At 43.6% G+C, this 20,276-nt stretch overlaps 1 protein-coding gene across 3 annotated transcripts in view; it reads left to right on the top strand.

The window, feature by feature from the left end:
• Window positions 1-20,276, top strand: part of SETBP1 (SET binding protein 1) — a 376,077-nt gene that overhangs the window by 99,480 nt on the left and 256,321 nt on the right. The window lies entirely within an intron of this gene.

The following is a 20,276-nucleotide window of genomic DNA, read 5'->3' on the forward strand; positions in this document are numbered from 1 at the left end:
AAAATAATGGATTTGAAATTGTTCCTTACACGGTGGGAAACTCAACAAACAGGAGATACCCTGCACATTGTGATGGGCAGGTAATAAGTGTTCTGCACATTCCAGGAATGAAAACACACGATGTTAATGGCAACCTAAAGGCCAGAGACTTGCCCAGGGTCTTGTGGCTTGTCTTCAGCAGAATCCTGGATCTTCATCCAGGAAGGGGTATTTCCAATGTCACCTGTGATTGTTTCTCTCATGGTGGGATTCAAACAAAGAGGAAATCAGTGAGAAGTATAACCATGAGGCAGATTTCATAAACCATCAAGTGTTCACGGAGCTCCTCGGATGCATTTTTTTAAACCCACAAAATAGAAAGTTATTCCCAAGGCCGATCCAAGGTAGTGGTGATTGTGCCATATGGTAGAATGTCAGTGACAGTGCCTGGTCAGGGACCCAAGGAGATACTATGTCCAAAAAAAAAAAAAAAAAAAAAAAAAAAGAAAGAAAGAAAGAAAAGAAAAGAAAAGAAAAGAAATGACAAGGGTAATGATATTCTATTGTGCTTTAAAGTTTCTTTAGACTTTCATGTATAGTAGAATATTTGATCCTTTCAGAATTCCATAATATAGGGAAGAAAGACATCTCTATTATCCTCCAACTTGAAATACAGAACCTAAAGCCTTGGAGAGTTTAAAATAACTTATCCAAGTTCGTAAAACCTGTAAGTGGTGAGTCTAGAGTCAAGTCTTGTTGAGACTTCAAATTCTTATCTCCATGATGCTAATGCCACCAGTTGTGTACATGAAGCCTTGGACAATTGGTTTATTTTGCCTATATTGAAGATTTCATGTAGTGAAATTAGTCAGCCCTAGAAAAGAAGTGGGCAGTTTTGTTCAAGCAGCCCAATGTAGGGGTGAGGGGTGGGGCACCCTGACCTGATGGGCTGCATCCTAGAAAGCCACTGACATGATCTTGGCTAAGTTAGTGTCTTTGTTCTCTGATCTGGAAGATGAATGGGTTGGATTCTTCCCTCTGGCTCTAAATACTATGTTTTGAGAGACATGGATGAAAGGAACTATAATTCTAACCTTTCCTAAAGATATAATATGGAGGATAGGAGTTATTCTTCATACTATGCTGGTTCTAATAATTCATTTTATTTGGTAGAGTGCTTTAAATTTTTCAAGGGCTTACCCATCCTGTTTCATTCATTCTCACAATTTTCTTTAGAGAGGTTGGCCAATGAATGATTTTTATGACTTCTTCTGACCATTCTTGCCTTTCTGTTCCTTAAATAGACCTAGCCTAGACCTTCATCAGGATCCTTGTACTTGTTATTATCTCTGTTTGGAATACTGTTCTCTGCCATTACTTGACCTGCTCCTTCTTGTCACTGGAGTTGGGCTCACATGCCACTTCTTCAGAGGGGCCTTTGCATATTCTCCCACTCAAAGTCCCTATGGCCCAGTTATTCCTTATCACACTGACCTGCTTTATTTCCTTCAGAGTATTTATTGCCCCCTGAATTGTGAAGGTTATTTCTTTACATTATCTGTCTCTCCATGCTGGAATTTCAGTTTCAGTAGAGCTGTTTTCCTGGTCTGTATTATAGAACAGTGCTTAGCACATGATAGGAGCTTAATCTTTGTTGGCTGAAATAAACATCTTATGGGAAATTCAGCAACTTGTTCAAGATTACATAGTCAAGGTGTGAATGAGCTAGGATCAGAATTCCATCTCTCTACTCCTGTACAGTTCTTTCCACTTGATATTATGCAGCCAAGATACATGCATATTTATACCTAGGAGTTCCTGATGACTACCGATAAAATTTAGAATGATGGTGAGGCATTTATGTGAAACCGAATGCATTTCTTAAGGGAAATGAGGAAATCCCTGAGGCTTCTACCTTTTAGCTTATGATAACAGAACTTTATAATCTGTGTGATTTGTATATTCAACATCAATCATCCCATATTTGTTTTAACTCATTTTAAAAGGAAGCTTATTTTAGGAGCACTTTCAATAGTTTTTATTGATGACGCTTGGATTTTAAAATATATACACACCATCACGCACACACACTCGCGAGAGAACATAAACAGTGACATATGGGTTAGATTCCCGGTCAAACTGCGGAGATTTTCTCTCTGACAGAATCTCAGAGGGCTTTAAGTGTAAGACATCAAACACATGAAGTTGCCAGGACATGGCTGTTCCCTCTAAAATCAGACTCAGAGGTTACAGTACATGTATTTCCTTTTTTTTTTTTTTTAGTTTAATTATTTATTTTGAGAGAGAGAGAGCAAGTGGGAGAGGGGCAGAGAGAGAGAGAGAGAGAGAGAGAGAGAGAGAATCCCAAGCATCTGCATAACGTGGAGCCAGACATGGGACTTGATCCCATGACTGTGAGATTGTGACCTGAGCAGAAATCAAGAGTGGGATGCTCAACAGACTGAGCCACCCAGTCACCCCTACACATCTTTCCTTGATGGTCTAGTTTTCCTCAGTCATCCACTATGAATCTGTCAGTTTGTTGGAACTTGTTTTGGGGATCAGGCAGAGTTGAGTACCACCTAGGTTACCTCTTAACTGTATAGTTTATTTACTGCTGTGGGAAGCAAATGGCCTTTTGTTTGCCCTATGTTTCCTCTTCTTGGGCATTAAGGAAATTCCCTAAGGATGAAAATTTTTGAGAGTTGGTGAGCAAGGCCATGTTTATTGATTTCCCCGTCTCTGGACTTTCTTGAATCTTCACTCAGCCTTCTACTTCCCTTTAGAGAATAAATGTTACTATTCCATCATTTTAAGACCATTGTCCCCTCTCCGTGTTGATTTTAGTTGTGGTTTTTCCCTTTTGTTATCTCCTTATTGAGATAGAATGTCCCCAACAGCACACAGCATTTCTAGTTTAGGCCAAGTATGATTTTGTAAAAGGACAAGTCAGCATTAGCATTTTCTCTTATGTCTTTAGTGACCTGCCAGAGTTTTGCCACCTTGGATTTTGTGAGTGTGACCTACTCCTAACTGAAAGAACGTTGTCATTCTCCTTTAAGTATTGTCCAATAACTCACCCTAAATCAAAGTATTACCTATCTGTGTGCAAGCTAAACACTTTTTAGTTCTTTCTTTTTTCTCATCCCCTCTTCCTAGAGTTTTCCCCTCTTTTTATAAATGACCTTGTATAGTTCTATATTTCATGGCGTACTTATTCCCCTGGATCATTGCTGTCTATCAGTCCCACTATGGATTTTTCACTGATAAAGCTTGCAGAGATATGCCCATTCATCCCACCCTTTATTTCTGGTCTGTAAGCTATCTTCCTGTCTTTGACAGAGTACCTCCTTTTCCTTGGAAATGCAGTATTTGAATAGTTCCTGGTTGATGTCTCTTCCAAAGATTTTGAAAGCTACAGAGTTGACATTCTTGATTTTCCCTGTATATGTGCTTATTGGCTCATAAAGAAAATGTGCCTCCCAGACTTTTGGGTTAGTATTGATATCAGCCCAGATTTAGACCTACATTCTAGCACACGTAGAAATGCAAACATGTGATTTTAGGGCTTTTTGACTTTTTTCCCCATAGAATTACATGCTTTTCCATACCACTTATTTATGGCATTACTGTGCCATTTATACAGTTATAAGCAGAAGTCATTGGCCAAAGCAAAAAGGCAGATATGTCGTGTGGAACTTAGAAATCAGAGTTTTGGACAAATAAGCTTTCATGATAAAGACCAAAGGAAGAAGGCAGGGTAAGACCCCACCTAGGACCTATAGGGAGGAGAGCATGTGTTTCTAGCTCTAAGACAACATCAACTCCATTTGGCAAAGAGAAGCTATCTATGAGAGAAAGCAAGCTTCCTTTGTCATCAGTCAAGTGTCCCTTGAAGATGTGGGGCTTCCTTCTTTTCCCTCTCCTGCCAATGAGAAGTTCAGTGGCACAGAGTTGGAGGACCACATGGGACCAGAGGAGTGAGGAGATGTATTGACTTTCACTTGATTTACTCAAGCAATTGAGTTTGTCTGGGGAAATGTGATCTTCTCCATCAGCTGTCATGCTGAGATGCTCCTGTCATGCTGTCGGTAGCTTTCAGTTTTTGATTCTTCTCTCAAATTTGCTGTCTATCCACTAGCAGAACAGACGAAAGGTACTTTGGATACCAAGAAGGGAGAGCATTTTGAGCTGTTACCTGGGAATCCGTTTACAGACTTCGAAGGCCTGTCAATTTAATCATGATGGTGTGTAGTAATGTACAAGGAACAATAATGCTTTTGAAGGTAATTTAGATTTCTCTTTAGGAATGATTTTATTTATGAGGAGATGAGCATGAATAGTGCCAGGACGAGAAAGGGCACTGCTGTGTAGGTAGGCTTGTTTCCTTAGTTATGGTGATATAGCTTAATTCGATATAGTACAGTAGCAATAATTGGAAGGATATTTCATTTATATAGCACCTGTCAGCCTGAAGTGCTTTCAGAATCTCCACAAACAGGCACTGATTTCCTTCTCAAAAAAAAAAAAAAATGCCATTGAGTTGAAGATGGAACTGAGACCAGCCCCAGAACCTCCAACAAAATACGTAACTGAGTGGCCCATTGTGGTAGACAACCTGGGAATGAGGACCCCTCATTTTATGAAACAGGTGAATTAATGAAAATATATGTAGAAATTGAGGTTTTTTGGAAGTCAGTTCTTCAAAACTAAATACTAACACTTTAGGTATTGGCCATTTAAAGATAGTGCAGGAAAATCCTTAAGAAAAGAATGGAAAGAAAAAAAGAAACAAACATTTCTTGTAATGTGAATAAAGACCTGATTTGTCTGTTTCACTCATTTGGACTTGCATACATTCAGGTTTTTGTTTGTTTGTTTGTTTAGTTTGTTTTTAAGACAGGAACTAAGTTATGCTTTAAAGATCAATGGCAAAATGCAGCCCCAGAGGATAATTTCCTAGATGATGTTGGGTAGAAAAAAACCCTCCAGCTACTGAAAGAAGTTCACCCTCAGGAGTGTAGAATCTTAGTTTCTGGCTGGTTCCTGGAAAAGCCAGTCATGTTGGTGGAAAGGGTATCCCTCCTCTTTAGCAAAGGGGAGGGAATCTGCCTCCTTTCACAATGCCTTCCCCCAGCAGCAGAAGGTAGAGGTGGGGGAAAAATATATCCTTGGGGACTTACCCAGTGACTTTAGGGGACAGCATATAATTTTCGATGCATTTTCAAGTTATGATGTCACTGTATGGAAGCTGGCGTGTTCACTGGCAGAGCAACTCAAGTCGAGCCTCTGTTTCTTCTGGATGAGGATCCTATGGAAGGTTTCAAGGTATGACTTTAGATGGCTGAGCCATTAGCAGAGTGAAGGGAACAGGTGCCCGGAAGCCACAATATTCTGCGGAGCTTTAAGACCTTATCTTTTTAGTATGTTGGCTCCCTTATGTTGTTATTAGTTCTGCTAGAAACACTCCTAAGAAGGGAGTGGAATTGTTTATGGAAAAGACAAGCACCCCACACTAATTTAATTAGGAAAATTATCATTCATAAAAATGATCATTTAAACATATGAACGACACTCAAGAAACTTATTTTTCCTTGTGGTTTAAAACCAATCACTGGCTAAGCAAGTCTTCTATCCATTGGCTTTAAAGTGATCATTCATTCATATATAGTGACCGTGGCTAAGAGGAGAAAAGGAAACATGGGGTTTGTCCCTGCTTTACCAAAAACAGCCCTGGGACCTGAAAGGAATCATTTAACACCCCATTGCTTCATTTTCCCTCTGTAAAATGAAGGACAAAATGATCATAGGAACGTTTTCCAGCTCAGTGTTTCTAAGGCTCAAAAATGTAAAGCTGCCGTCAAATCCAGGTCTTGAAATGATGTTTCCTTCCTGTGTTTCAGCAAGTACAAGCATGCTCTCTTGAGTCTGACTTCATTCAGTTTATTGGAAGATGTAGGGAGAAAAGGACATGATCTAAGTGTTGGTCCAGGAAGTAAGTGGGGGGCCGCTGAGCAGAGTTTGTTTGCAGCGGACTGTGTCCGTTTCACTCTCTCCATTCACCCTGAGACTCATGTTCGGGCAGCAGCCCGTCACCTCCTTGCTCTCTTGCTCCTGCTTTTCTCTTGTCTTCTTCAGAAACAAACAGAAGATTTGATTTTTTTTTGGTGATTCTCTGTTCTTATCTGTTAACGGAGAAGGAAGTAAGATGGACAGTGGGCTCTTAGCAGCTCCAGTCTGTCCCAACCTGTATGCATAGTAAACTAACTCCTCCCACATTCCTGAAATTTAGCAAAACCAACTCTGACACGCCTGGTTTATGTTAGTTTTATTTCAGAAAGTACTTTTCCACACTGATTCCTCCTGATAAGGCCTGCCTGGGGCTGCTTTGCTGGTCCCGGGAGAGTCAGAAGTTATTGTGTGGCAAGCTGTGTGATCCAATTCACTGGACAAACCCAGGAATGATGTAATTTACCCAGATCTATTCTTCAAACCAAATCTCCACCCATTAGGATATTTTTCTCCCTTCTCCTTTGAGTCCTGGTAGCTGCTGCCTGGATTATGGTTCTAGGATCCTTGCAAGAAGAACAGCCTGTGTTTTCTGTGGAAGAAATAGCCACATATCCCATTGTCATTTTTCTCTTGGGATTATTTTTGCTCCAGAAAGGGGAATTTGGGTACTTGGGGCTCAACCTAAACAACAACACAATGAAAGTAATAATAACGAATCCTCAACTGAACCATTGTGCTCATCAGCAAGTGTTATTCAGTTCCTTCCCTTTACCAGGCACTTGGAAAAATAAAAGGCAAGTCTAAATACTATAGCATCCAACTTATTAGTCCCACATGAACTCATGTTTACAAAGTTTTTTTCTGAGCAGAAGGTATTTATTAGATAATCATTCAGTAATTTTTTCATTTTGATTAATCAAAGCCAACCAGAATTTCTGATCCATAATAACCAGTGTAATCATGTAAGACACTATAAAGCCATATACAAGCTGAGAACTTTGCTGTTTTAGTTAACATGGGCAGCATCATCCCCAGTACGTGTAAGCCTCCTCTGTGCTTTTTGAAGTTGATTCCCACGATTCGTTCACAGAGCAGTAGGGTGTAGGCCCTCCACATTGGCTGCTTAGCAGAATCACCTGGAGGGAGGCACTCTTAAGACCTAGGATGCCTGGATCTGACTCCCCCAGGGTCTGTTTAGTTGATATGGAGGTGCTAGCTGGACACTGAGGTTTTCAAGCGGTATGCAGTCCATGTTGAGTATTGCTTGTCTAGAACTTCTTGCCTCCGAGAAATTTACAATTTCTTGGGTGAGATAAAATGAACATCCCTTGAAAGAGAGTAAGTACTCTGAAGAAGCGTATGGCCTAGACAAGCTGTAAGAGTATTTGTTTCCTCAAGCATAATATTTACTTATTCAGTAATGTATTTTTTCAGAAAGATTGACTGAACATCTAGTATGTGCCAAGCACCGCTGCAGACGTGGAGGGGACCAAGGGAGCAGAGCTAAGTGAGGAATCTGCCTGTTGTGGAGTTCAAGGTTGCCAGTGGGTTCCAGAGATTCTGAGGAACTGGTTGCTCTGGAGGCAGGCTTGGTGGGATTGGTGGAGAAAAACAGGGTAGAGAGGGGCCCTTTCCTGGCACTACAAACAAGATAGGAGACTTGGCCATCAGACATCAGACCACTGAGGTGCTGAGTATGTGACTTTGCTTTTTTATGTTTCACCATAGAAAATACATGAATTCTGATGAGAATATGAAGATTATGAGTCTTTAGCTCCTTCAAAGAGGACCTCGGACACACCCCTTTGAGTGAACTTTTTTTCCTATTAATGTCTATTGGCAGCTTAAGACATTCTAGAACAGTGGTTCTTGGGGTGGTTTTGCCCCTGCCCAGTAGGAGATATTTCAGCAATGTCTGCAGACATTCTGGATTGTCACGACTGGCTGGGTAGAGGCCAGGGATGCTCCTAAGTATCTTATAGTGTGCAGAATGATTCAGTCCCAAATGTCACAATTGCAGTGGTTGAGAAACCCTGTTTTAGAGATAAGGAAGAAAGATGGGAAAAAGACATCCTGTGGGTATTCCTCTCCCCCCTCCCACACATCTCTGTGCATAGTTGTGCACATGCACATCAGTGCTTTGCTTTGTGGGCCCCCCACCAGCCCTGGGGGAGACTTGCATCTTCCAGGGGTGGGGCCATAGTTTGGGTCTCCATGCCTCCCCTAAAGCACATTGATTCCTTGTGCTTTCACCACACTGGAGAAATTCCCGTGGAGAAGTGCCCTTTGGTTGCCCGTATGTTTTCCTGCTCTGTTTTACCAGCACCTGGGCCTCTGCCCTGGTTAGGGTTGAAACTGAAACATTATGTTTTTTGGTTTTTTTTTTTTTTTTTTTTTTCCCCCCTCTGGGGGCAATTGATAGCTAACAAACTCTTCCCTGGACACTGAGAAATTTAGAACTTCTAAATAAAGTTTTGACTCCAGTCTTTAAAAGCACAGGGTGATGTCAGCTGAGGCGGGTGGGTCAGTTGCTCTAATGTGATGGGTGGGGGAGACAGGAAACCATTAGCTATTGCTTCTTCCTCCTCTCCCTAACTGTGGACAGGGCATCCATTTGGAGCCAGAAACCTGCATATGAATCCTGACACCCTTAGCCCTGCAGTTTGGGGTGAATCACTTCATCTCCGACTCTGTTCCGTCTTCTGCAAGGTGCTGTTCATTTGGGGAGCATTAGATTTAATGTATATAATGTGCCTGATACATAGGAGGTGCTTAATAAACGGTAGTTTTTACAGTGTTATTATCTGTAAAGGGAGAGGACAGGACTGGGTGATACCAGTATCCATCCAACTCCAATATTCAAATATTTTGCCATGTTGTAAAATAGGCTTGGCTTGCACTGAAATAAGGAGGAAATGTTTTATATTTGTGTGAAAGCGAAGATATGAATGTCTGCATGTGTTCCACGCAATTTTTAGGTCACATCAAATCCTATCTCCTCCTCCCCAACGAGCTGAAGCGGCAAGAGCTGGAGGACAAGGTACAGTGCCTGCGGTCTGGCTGAGAAATGGCCAGAGCTGTACCTGAGCCACCTCCCAGGGAGCATGCTGTGCACCCGACGTGCGCTCTGTGTCCCGGCCGAGCTGACACAGGGACAGCTGCCAGTGCCTGCTGGCACATGGACTTTCGTGTTGCCCACAGCTACCTGGAGCACCTGAACCTGCGGCCCGCGTTCATCCCCCCCTGCCAACCTGGCACCGGGATGTGTTAATTGTCTTTGCCTGACCACTTCCCCCTCATGCGCTGCCTCCCCTCCACAGACACCACACGTATCAAGTATGAATGCCAGTGTTTGATGTTGGCTGATGTGAGAAGTTTGCCTCCCACCTTTTTTTTTCTCCTTCCAAAGGAGAACAACCTGAATACCACACACGGTGTTATCTTGCTCTGACTTTGAAGAGGAATTTCTCCCCTTAGGGCTCTATTCCTGGTGTAGCATAATCTAAGGAGGAAAAAAAAAAAAAAAGTTTATCCCAGGGAAGCCAAGTCAGCCAAGAGTTATTCAGAGTGTCTGACTGCCTGTTATATTTAGAAACTACGCAGAGGCCAGCTTGAAGAATGCTCAGAGCCTTTCCAACAATGAGTGGTCCTCTTTGAGTCCTTCTGCTTACTTGAAGCGGCCAGACAAAGAAAGTCCCCCTTAGCCTACAGTGTCTGTCTGGCCATCATTATCTGAGTGCGATAGGTTTGGAGATGAGGAGACCAGCAGCTCTATACTGTTAGGAACCTAAAATTAAAGGCTGGGATCTCCAAATTGTTTAGTGTCCAATGCTTCCCTTTCTGCAGAGGCACGTGTCAAAGCACATACCACTTGATCCTCTGGACCTGTTTTGTTATCTGTAAAATGAGGGGACTGGACTTAATGCTCTGAACCTTCACTGCACGTTGAGATCATTTGTGGAGCTTGTTAAGAATATACGCACCACTGGGGCACCTGGGTGGCTCAGTCGGTTGAGCGTCCGACTTCGGCTCAGGTCATGATCTCACAGTCCATGAGTTCGAACCCCGCATCAGGCTCTGTGCTGACAGCTCGGAGCCTGGAGCCTGCTTCGGATTCTGTGTCTCCCGCTCTCTCTGGACCTCCCCCGTTCATGCTCTGTCTCTCTCTGTCTCAAAAAAAAAAAATAAAAAAATAAAAAAATAAAAAAAATGAATATACGCACCACTGCTGTGTGACCAGAGATTCTGATTTACAAGGTCTGGTTGGTGCCCATTGGACCTTGGCGTGTTCTCAGTGCTCCTCCTCAGGTAATTCACATTTCTAGCTATGGTTGACAATCACTGTCAAGTGCTTCTCAAAGTGTGGCCCCAAGAGCAGCAGCAGCATGTGGGAGCTCATTAGAAATGCATATTCTTGGACCCCACCCCCCACCTACGGAATTAGAGACTAATGGTTGGGACCAGCAATGTGTTCTGTCAGATTTTCCAGGTAGTTCTTATGCATGAAAAAGTTTGAAGAAGCAGTAGATTGGGTAACTTTTTAAGGGTTCCTACTAGGTTTTAAGATCTATAATCCTATAAACAGTCTAGATAGGGTGCGAGATCAAGCCAAGGCCACACAGCTTGCAAAATAGGTGGTGGAGTATTTACTAGAATCTCTGCTTTCAACTACCATCCAGAGCTTCTTTAATTATCCAATTAGGAAAATGTTTAGGATTCATGGCATGTTTCCCTCTCTCTGTTCTCTGTTCCTTTCTCTGTCTCTTTCTGTCTCTCTCTCTCTCTCTCTCTCTCTCTCTCTCTGGATTTAGCTTCTAAATCCTGTGAGCCACAGGATTGTGGAGAAAAATGTTATTTTTAGCTCATGGGGTACCTGCAAGGTAGGATATGTCCATTGTAAAGAGAAATTATTCTTTAATTCTTAGGCATGTAGCAAGGGGTGATCTATTTGGGAATTATTGGCCCCTTTATTGGTTTCTGCAACCACTGTGACCAAGTGGTTTGTGTTGAAGTTGGTTGGCAGGTGAGTATCAAGATCACAGGACAGCCTGCACAGTGTGAAGAGGGAAGCAGTGAACAGGAGGGAAAGTGGCCAAGGCACAGCACCTTTCTCTCAGGACACAGCTGTGATTCCTTTGAGCTTTTCTGCAAAAATATCTACGATTGCCGTCATTGTACTGTGTCTTGTAAAACCCACTCTCAGTAGCGGTTACAATAGTTTTCAAAAAAAAGATGTTCTTCAGCAGGGTCTGGAGTGAGTTTTAGGGCTGAATTTGAGATGTCTTAAGAAGCAGCTTTATCTGATTGTCCTCTAGATTAACAAGGAACTTGCTCATAGCACTCAACAACAAGAGGCAGATCTAGGATTAGAACCTCGGCTTCCTAACACCCAGGCTGAAGTATTAGGGGTTAGAAAGAATAAGCGGGCTTCCGGGACGGTTTGAACTTGCACACAATTGGGGAGGATCCTGGAGGCTAACAGGGTGACTGACAGGCTAACAGGGTGAAGGGAAGGAGCCTTAGAGACTTTCCAGTAAATTGCTCATCTTATGGAAAGGGAGATGGGAGCCCGGATGGGGGAAAATCACCTGCTGAAGGTGACAGGTGCCGAAACAGATCCCAGTCCTTGCGAGGCCGTTCTTATCCAGTGCTCCTTCCATCTGGCACTCCACATTATTTTTTAAAGTCACCAAGATAGAGGATTTGCTGATCCCCTTATCTTCACATCCACCTCAGGCGGTGTTAAGTAGACAATATTGAGGAAGGATGTGTCTTGGGATCCTGATTCAGTTTTTTAGGGATGTACCATGGGAGACAAAATGTTTCTTAGGGTCCAAGATTTATGTGTCATAAATTCCTTGGATTGTAAAACAGAGAAATGTAGATGGACACAAGATCTTCTAACTGAAATGATAGGCAGAGCTCAACTCCCATGGAGGATCATGGCTTTCCCAGATTTAGCAGAGGTCCTACCCTCTGGTTTCAAAAACTATACATGATTCCCCTGCTGCAGAAAAGCAAGTCACTCTTACTTAAGTGCAATACATCTAGAGTAAGAGAGTGGTCTTATCAGGAGATGTTTCTGTGAATAACGTCACTGCTTGCCAATGGCGTTTTACTGATACACCAGTGAATCTTCTCACAGTCCCATTGCTGTTTTCCCACCCACTCTCTTTTCCTTCTTGGAATGCCATGGCTTATGAAAGCGCCATCACTAACCGTGATTATTAAAAGACCATGTGCGGTCTCTTGGTTAGTCAGCCTCAGGTTCTTCTTTGAGGCCCACAATGTCAGTGGTCCCTAAAGTCCTGTTGTTCATGCGTTGCTCCTCAAGCACACTTAAAACCAGGTCTTCCTCATGGCCTGGCCTGGGTTCCTTTTATTCACTACAGATTTTATTAGGAATAGAGTGTTGCAGACTCCCAGGGGCGGGGGGAATTTTTTTCCCCTTTCTATGTCTCAGTCTGCCCACCTGCAAACTCTGGGCTTTACTGAAGTTGTTTATTGGTCACATCCAGGGATGACACAACCTGATGAGACCCTGAGGAGCTATTTTGAAGCGGAGTAGGCTATCGATAGCAGGTCTATTTTAGACCTGCCTGGGGGCGCCTGGGTGGCTCAGTTGGTTGAGCGTCCAATGCTTGATTTCTGCTCAGGTCATGATCTCATACTTTGTGAGATGGAGCCCCGCATCGGGCTCTGTGCTGAAAGCATGGAGTCTGCTTGGGATTCTCTCTCTCCTTCTCTCTGCCCCTATTCCCCTCACTTTCACTCTTTTGCTCTAAATAAATAAAATTTAAAAAATCAATAAAATGAAATGCCTGAGACAAATACACCATGCTCTGTGCTGACCCGCACATTTTGAAAGATTGAAATCATTGTTTAGAAAACCACCAAATACACACATGCACACACACACACACACATACACAAGCCCTTGCCCTATTAAATAGAGTTCTCTGAACTCTGAACAATTGTCTGCCGAATTGTTAGTAATGCAGGAGAGATCACCAGGGTCTTTTAAGATAAGTGGAACATTTGCCTCCACAGCAGATGTCCCCAGTCTGTGATTTTCAGTGAGCCCTGTGCTGTGGTTTAAAGTGTTTTAGCTTTCTGTCTCCCTGCCTGGATGCTGGTCCTTCCCTTTTCCACTGTTAAACATAAGCAGTTTTTTTCACCAAACCCACCTTCCAATTTGTGCTTCCGATTCGCCGTCAATGGAAAACAACATAGCCAAGCTGGTAGAAAATGTACCAAAAGAGCAAATACGTTCTGATCCAAGACCTGAGCAGCTTCTCTACTGTGGAACTTACCTTCCACAGGTTTTCTTATTTAGTCGGCTTCGGCGAACTCACTTATTGAGTATTTGAAAAGCGAACATCGATATTTTATGGATTGAGTTTCCCTCAGGATTGTGATTCCTCCCAGGGCCACAGAGGACATGGGCGATCATTACATACGACTGAGTTAAGCACAGTTTCAGAGCTGGAAGAGTTCATGAATGTCACGCCGGAGGAGACCTGGCGATAACCAAGGGGAAGGCTTGTCCAGCCTCTGACTGTGCATTAGGATGACCAGGAGCTACTAAAGCACCATTGCTTGTTTCCCACCTGGAGAGATTCTTATCTGGGGTGAGTCCCAGGATCTGTATTTGTTAAAACTCTTCCTGTGATTCCAGTCGCAGCAGGAGTTGAGAGCCAGGCATCTCCTGTTACAGATGAAGAATATAAATCCCAGGGAGTGGAGTGGCAGGCAAGACAGCATTGTCTCTGCTCACAGTCAGCCAACAGGCCTACAAATGGCAGAGTGCTGTTCTGGTAGCTTCTTTACATGCAGTCTTGTCGAAACAGCTCTCACTCCTTCAACTGTTCCTTAAGTGGCTTGGTTTCAGGATTTGGCCAACACATATGCACACGCACTCCACAAACACACACACACACTCCACTTCGATAAACTGTGGGATGTTCTGCAATGGCAAAATGATCACCTCTTTCATTTCCTCTCTTTCTCCTTCTCTGCTCTTTTCTTTTGGACTTCCTCCCCCCTGAAAGAGGGTAAATACGGCCTCAGGAATGCACTTGCTCAATACTGTTCCCTGAACTTGATCTGCCAGTGATGTATTAATTAGCTGGTGCAGTGCACCTTAACAAACAGGTTACAGGCAGCTCCTGGTGTGCGTTAATGCTTAACCAGAGATGCTCAGCAGTGGTCTTCTTTGTGGCCTAAATGTAAAGAGGGATGTGGTTGACTTTATTTTTATAGATGTTTTCTTATAAGTGTTGACATATTGTTTCAAGGCCATATGCCAGCATATTTGCTATGAGTTGTCTCACATATGTTTAAACTTTTGAATAATAGCGTATATTCTATAAGTTGTAAGTCCAAAGCCTCAATTTCCGCATACATGACCATGCTTATGTTTTCTCACGTGCGTGTGTTACTAACTGTATATGGCGTGACTTCCACTCTGCCGTTATGTTTCAAACTTTCCTTGAAATCAGTGAGTGAGATCCCTCTCACGTAAACTCCAAGCTATGGTGGCTTATTCCCTGTTACCCTGAGGAAACGCCTCCGACATTCCCTTGTCCCTACCCACTGTACAGCCTCGTGTGGGGCCTCCCCATCCAGGCTGAATTGCTGATACAGACTTGGGATCTCCCAGTGTTCTCCTGGCAGGAGGAGCAGCAGTATCTGGGGCCAACTCCCACCTGCAAAACCAAGCCTTGTTCTTCTCTCAAACCCAGAACTCTAGGGGCTGGTGCTAATGGAAGGCAGGTGGGAAAAAACGTGTTGCTCTCCTGTGATTGAGAGAGAGAGCTAAATTAGCACAGCAGCCAGTGTTGGTTGGTTGTTTTAATTAAGAACGCAGCATTTGTACGTAAAAAAATTTTTTTATGTACAATTATACTCTTGCACCCGGTTCCCAAACTCTGTCTGCCTTCCATGTTCCCCGTCCCCTGATCCCATCCCAAATCAGTACTCATCCTTTTCCTGAAATCTTCCCTACTGTGAGGTCCCAAGGGCTTTTCTTCGTCTGAATCCATAGCACACAGTGCTTAGATGGGTGTGGCAGCTCCTGGGATTGGTGTCCCTTGAATACTTCCCGTAACATCTGAGCATTCACTCCTGTGTTTTTCTGCTGGAAGCACATAGGATCCATATATGGGGCCTAAAAGCCATGGACCTTTTTTCCAGGAAAGATATACATAGGCACAAAATGGTGTGTGTTTTATCAAGAGATTCATGGACCCTCTTAGGAGACCCATTAACCACACAATAAGAACCCTCTGGGGGGATAGATGGCATGTTATCCCCAAGAAGTAACAACGTTGAGAACATACTGACTTTTAAGACACATTTTCTAGAAAAAAAAATGTAGCTCAAAATCATAAAGTCCAAGGATCTCATAGATCATTTAATATAAGCTATTCATTTTACAGATGAGAAAATCGAGCCCGAGAGAGGGATGGTGTCTCCCTGGGACCACGTTGCGGTTTGTTACAGAAATGGGACTGAATTGGGGTTTCTGTCCCAAAGTTCACTTTTTCTAACTGGCATAATAAAATGCCTTCCAGTAAAGTGAAAGTTGACTTTTTGACTCCTTTTTGGATTCTTTATCACTCTGAGGTATAGGGAGGTAGCCAGGAATTTAACATACAGCCTGAGGTGAAAAAACATTTAAAAAAAAAAAAAAGAGTCTAATCTAAACTATCACTTCATCTTTCAGAGAAAAGGCGTATTTTATCAAGCATCAGAAGCTTTCAACAAAGGTACCTCCAGTCTTCTTTGACGAGTTGCATATTCGTGGGGACTGGGCAGCATGAAACCCAACAGCCAGGCTGAATTTAACCTGTCACCCTGGAAACAGAGGTCCCCACGTATGTCCCAGCTCTTCTCCAGGCGTCAGGAGACCAAAATAACTCGCTTATCTCCTATCCTGGGGCCTGAGACCTGAGCAACATTATCTGCAGATAAGTGTAATCTGCCCAAGGTCAACCTCAGATTTAGCGGGAAGTCAGCTCACCTGCGCACTGTAAACACCCTCCTCGGAGCACAAGGGAGGTCCCTCTGAGGCGGGGCCCAGCCACTGCCAGGCTTTGCCCTCCTCAGTCCATCAGGTGCATATGTGTCTTAGTTTGGGCTGCTACAATAAAACACCATAGAGAGGGTAGTGTATAACAGCAGAAACGTATTTCTCAATTCTGGAGTCTAGAGGTCTGACATCTGAGTCTGAGTCTGAGAAGGCCCTCTTCTGGGTGTCAGACCTCTGCCTTCTCGCCCTGTCCTTGCGTGGTGGGAGGGTCAAGAGACCTCTCTGAGGTCTCTTTTAGCAGGGCACTAATCACATTCATGAGGGCTCCACCCTTGTGACCGAATGGCCTCCCAGAAGCCCCACCTCTGAGCACCATCACATTGTGGGTTAGGAATTTCACGTATGAATTGGCAATGAATGCCATCATTTATTTAGCCCATTGCATTATGCTTATTGGACTTCAAATATATAGTTGCCATTGTGCTGGGCACTGTGGACAAAGTCTTGGCTGATAAGCACAGATTAATTCGAGAAGTAAAACTGACATCTGACACTCCAGGATTTTTATGAACATGATTATTATTACCATTAACATCTTATATCTGTGTAGCCATTAAAATGGCAAACTGTGTTCCCCACAAATGCTTAAATAATCAAATGTGGAAAAAAGGCTTAAGACTCTGTGTGAGAGTCAGTTGGTGTGAGGGAAACAATGTGTGACAGGGCCTTTGCACAGGTGGTTCCCTCTTCCTGGGATTCCCTTGCTCCTACCACTAACCTCCTGCCCACATCCCACCCAGACTTGCTTAGATGCGATGTCAGCTTAAGCATGTTTCCCAGGGAAGCCTTTCCTGACTGTTGTCCCTCAGCCACCTCAGATCACAGAAATGCAGGCACTCATAAAAAACACACCCCTGAGTTCCTCAGACTCTACGTGGTTGTGCTCTGACATTCATTGCAGTGGTGTGTCTGTGCCTCCAGATGTGAGCCGGGTGTAGGGAAACCACCAATCATGGCTGCAGTCTCCCAGGAGTAGTAATAGCTCAGGGGAACTAGGATCACTCTGGACTTGAAACAGGAAGGACCAGTTCTGAGAATGTAGGGTTGTTGGGGAAGGGAAGTGAGCTAGATAAGCAGGCTGTGCTGGGGGAATACTTGACCAGAGCCTTTGGGTCAAGGGGTACGGCTGGTCTGGGGATGATCCAGCGGGGAGGAAGCCAGGAAAATAATACTCCCGACTTTCTTCACCTTCCCACCTGCATCTCCTGCTGGTGGCTCCTCCTTAGCCGAGGCCAGAGGGTAAAGGAAAATGACTCCGTAGAGGTCAGTATCCCCAGCAAAAAGCAAGGTTAGAGTAGATGTGGAGCAGGCCTGGAGAGGCATGTGGAAGATGGCTGGCTCTGCAGGCGAGTTAACCCAGTCTTCTTTCCTCTCAGCTCCGGTTCAGATCAGCACCTTTGAAACCGTGGAAAGCTGTCCACAACTGAGTAATCATTCCCTACCACAGTTAATATTTACTCTCCTTTGGCCACTGGCACCATAGGAACCAGGTGTGTTGGGTCCAGGGGACATGCTCCAGCACTAGGGAGATGGTCAAGACTCTGGCTGGCTGTTGTCAGCGACTCCCTTGGCCTGAGGGAAGTGGGTTTTTATTTGATGCCAGGAGATCCCAATGTTAATCATTCACCACGTCCTTCCTGCTACTGTCTTGATCCAACATAAAAAGAAAAAAAAAGAACCTGCTTTGGAAGTCATTTCCTTTTGATATTTGGGGAAAGTGATACACTGCTCTTTCATTTACATTTTGTTTTGAGGGCAGGGCGTTCTTTAAAGGTAGCTATGGAAAAGCAGTGATTTCCGTGGGGATCCTGCTTACAATTCTTCACGGATTCCCATCTCTGATTGGATCTTTATGACAACCCTAGTGGTGATAGGCATTGATCAGACCTTCAAAATGTAAACAAACAATTTCAATCCTGATAAGGACTATGAAACAAAGGTGCCATGAAGGCCTGGAAGGCAAGGGGAAGGTTCTGTGTCAAGACCCTGAGAAGAAGTGAAGGTGGCTTGGGAGTGCTGCCCAGCTGGAAGGTCAGCATCGTGTAGCTGTGCAGAGCACAGGACGTGATATCATATCACACCACGATGATGTGATAATGTAAGCTAACGATAGCCAGTAGGAGGAGATGAGACTGGAAAGGGAGGGGGCACCTGGCACCTTGCTGTTGCTTGTGAAGGGGTCTTTCTGGAAGCTTTATGGAGAAGGGATAGAAGGGAAACCAGAAATGAGTTATAAGGCTCTTGTAGTTTGGGTGAGGGATGGGGATGGGAGATTAGATAGAAAGTATCACACGTGTTTGGAAGCTGTTTTGGAGGAGGAAGAAAAGGACTTCTTGCAGATATATGACTGCATTTGGGGGTTTATCCAGTTGAAGTATGTCATGAGCCCTGTCACTGCATAGCCATGCTCTGCAGGAATCTTGATTTTGTTACCACTCAGGAAAGAGAGAGAGAGAGAGAGAGAGAGAGAGAGAGAGCGCACATGTGTGCATGCACACACACATGTATACCAGAGTTTCCCAACATTGAGACCATCCATATTCGAATGTCCTGAAGGTTTGGATGTATTCTTTTTTTTTTTTTTTAAACCAAATATTGGGATTATTTATTGAGCTTGCCATCTAAAAAGAATGAGGTGTAGAAAGGGGACAATTTAACACATACTTTTTTATAGTTCTTTGGTCTCTTATTCAGTTTACACAGAACCCAAAAGGAGCATTTCCCACAGTGTGGTTGTTAAACTGTTACCTTTCCAGGCAGACATGCATATAAAGTCATTAATGTATTTATGGGAACCATCTGGCCACTGGAAATGATCCATTTCATACCCTAAAGAGATGGAGATAATCCATTTCATACCCTTCTCTCGGCCCTTCAGTCGAGTCCAGGTTAAAGGAACTAGACTGCTAGTAGGTGAATTCTGGCTGAAGTGAGCTCCTTCACCCACCTGGCACTTGCCTCCTCACTTCCGCTGCTTGGTCAGGCAGGAATGACTGGCGTGCACCACCCTCCAGGGTTTCTTCTTTTCAAGGCTCAGACCGAGGCAGGCACTTCCATCATTTTTCCCCATCAATGTCACTGGGCCTGTATTTACTTTTGCAGCAGAGACCATCATTCTTCCAAGGACCCAGACTTTCTCTAAGCTAGTTTCTGCTTACCTTTCTTAATCACGTTTCATGGAAGAGAGGCATCTAACTTCCAGTTTGTAGATAAGGAAGTTGCTTCTTGGCAGATACCTTTGTGCACATGTCTTTTGTTCCAGGAATTAATTATGGAGAATTTACTGATATTTGTCAAGGTGCAGGCTTGGGAGCTTTAGTTTTGCAATGGTGTCAGACTATGCACACCTGAAGAATAAGGGGCATCTTTGCTGATTTTTTTCTCTCCCGACTGGAGTTCTTTCCTCTGTCTTCTGTGCGTATCAATATGCCAGTCATTCTTCAGGAAAAGTGTCTCCTCCTCTGAAAACTCTTCCTGGGCTTCCCAGATTCCAACTTCCTCTTCTTGCCTCAGCATTTATCTCGAACCTGTTCCTCTCCTCCCTGTATTACTTTGTGTGATTGGTGGTATGCACAAATCAAACTGAATCTCCTTGAAAGGGAAGGGAATAGCTATGTGTGATTTTTGTCCCATACAATCTAACCAGGATGCCCTACCCAGAACAATGATTCATAATTACTTAATATTCAGGTCAAGCTCCGTTGACTTTCTAAACTATTCCCAGACTTAGCACTTCTCTTGTGTAGTGTCAGGGTGTTCATTTCTTGGCCATAAGATATACAGGTTGGTATAACTCTAAGAGCCAGACTTTTTTTTCTTTCAGTGAGAAAGAAGAGCCAAACTGTTTTTTCTTTCAGTAGAAGTGAGCCTTGTTCCCCTGGCATTGGAGGAAATCTATAGGTTTTTGATGGGTCAGCTAGGCCTGGGCATGCTTAAGTAGATACCAGAGGTATTCTTCCAAAGCACAGAGCCCTATGAGGAGTTAAAGACTAGAAAATAAGGGAAATTCTCAGGAGAGAACACACCATAAAAGATAAAGGACACAGTTTTCTTGCAGGGGTCAGGGGTAAGGGGCATCATTAGGAACCAGAATTAATGACTTTGGTCTTCTGAAAATGGTGTTTTGTTATACAGCAGACCATTGAACTGTGTTAATAGTCATATTGGTTATGTTCAAACTGCTGCTCTTTTT

This window comes from Panthera onca, chromosome D3, assembly GCF_046562875.1.
Source record: "Panthera onca isolate mPanOnc1 chromosome D3, mPanOnc1 haplotype 2, whole genome shotgun sequence".
Classification (NCBI taxonomy): domain Eukaryota; kingdom Metazoa; phylum Chordata; class Mammalia; order Carnivora; family Felidae; genus Panthera; species Panthera onca.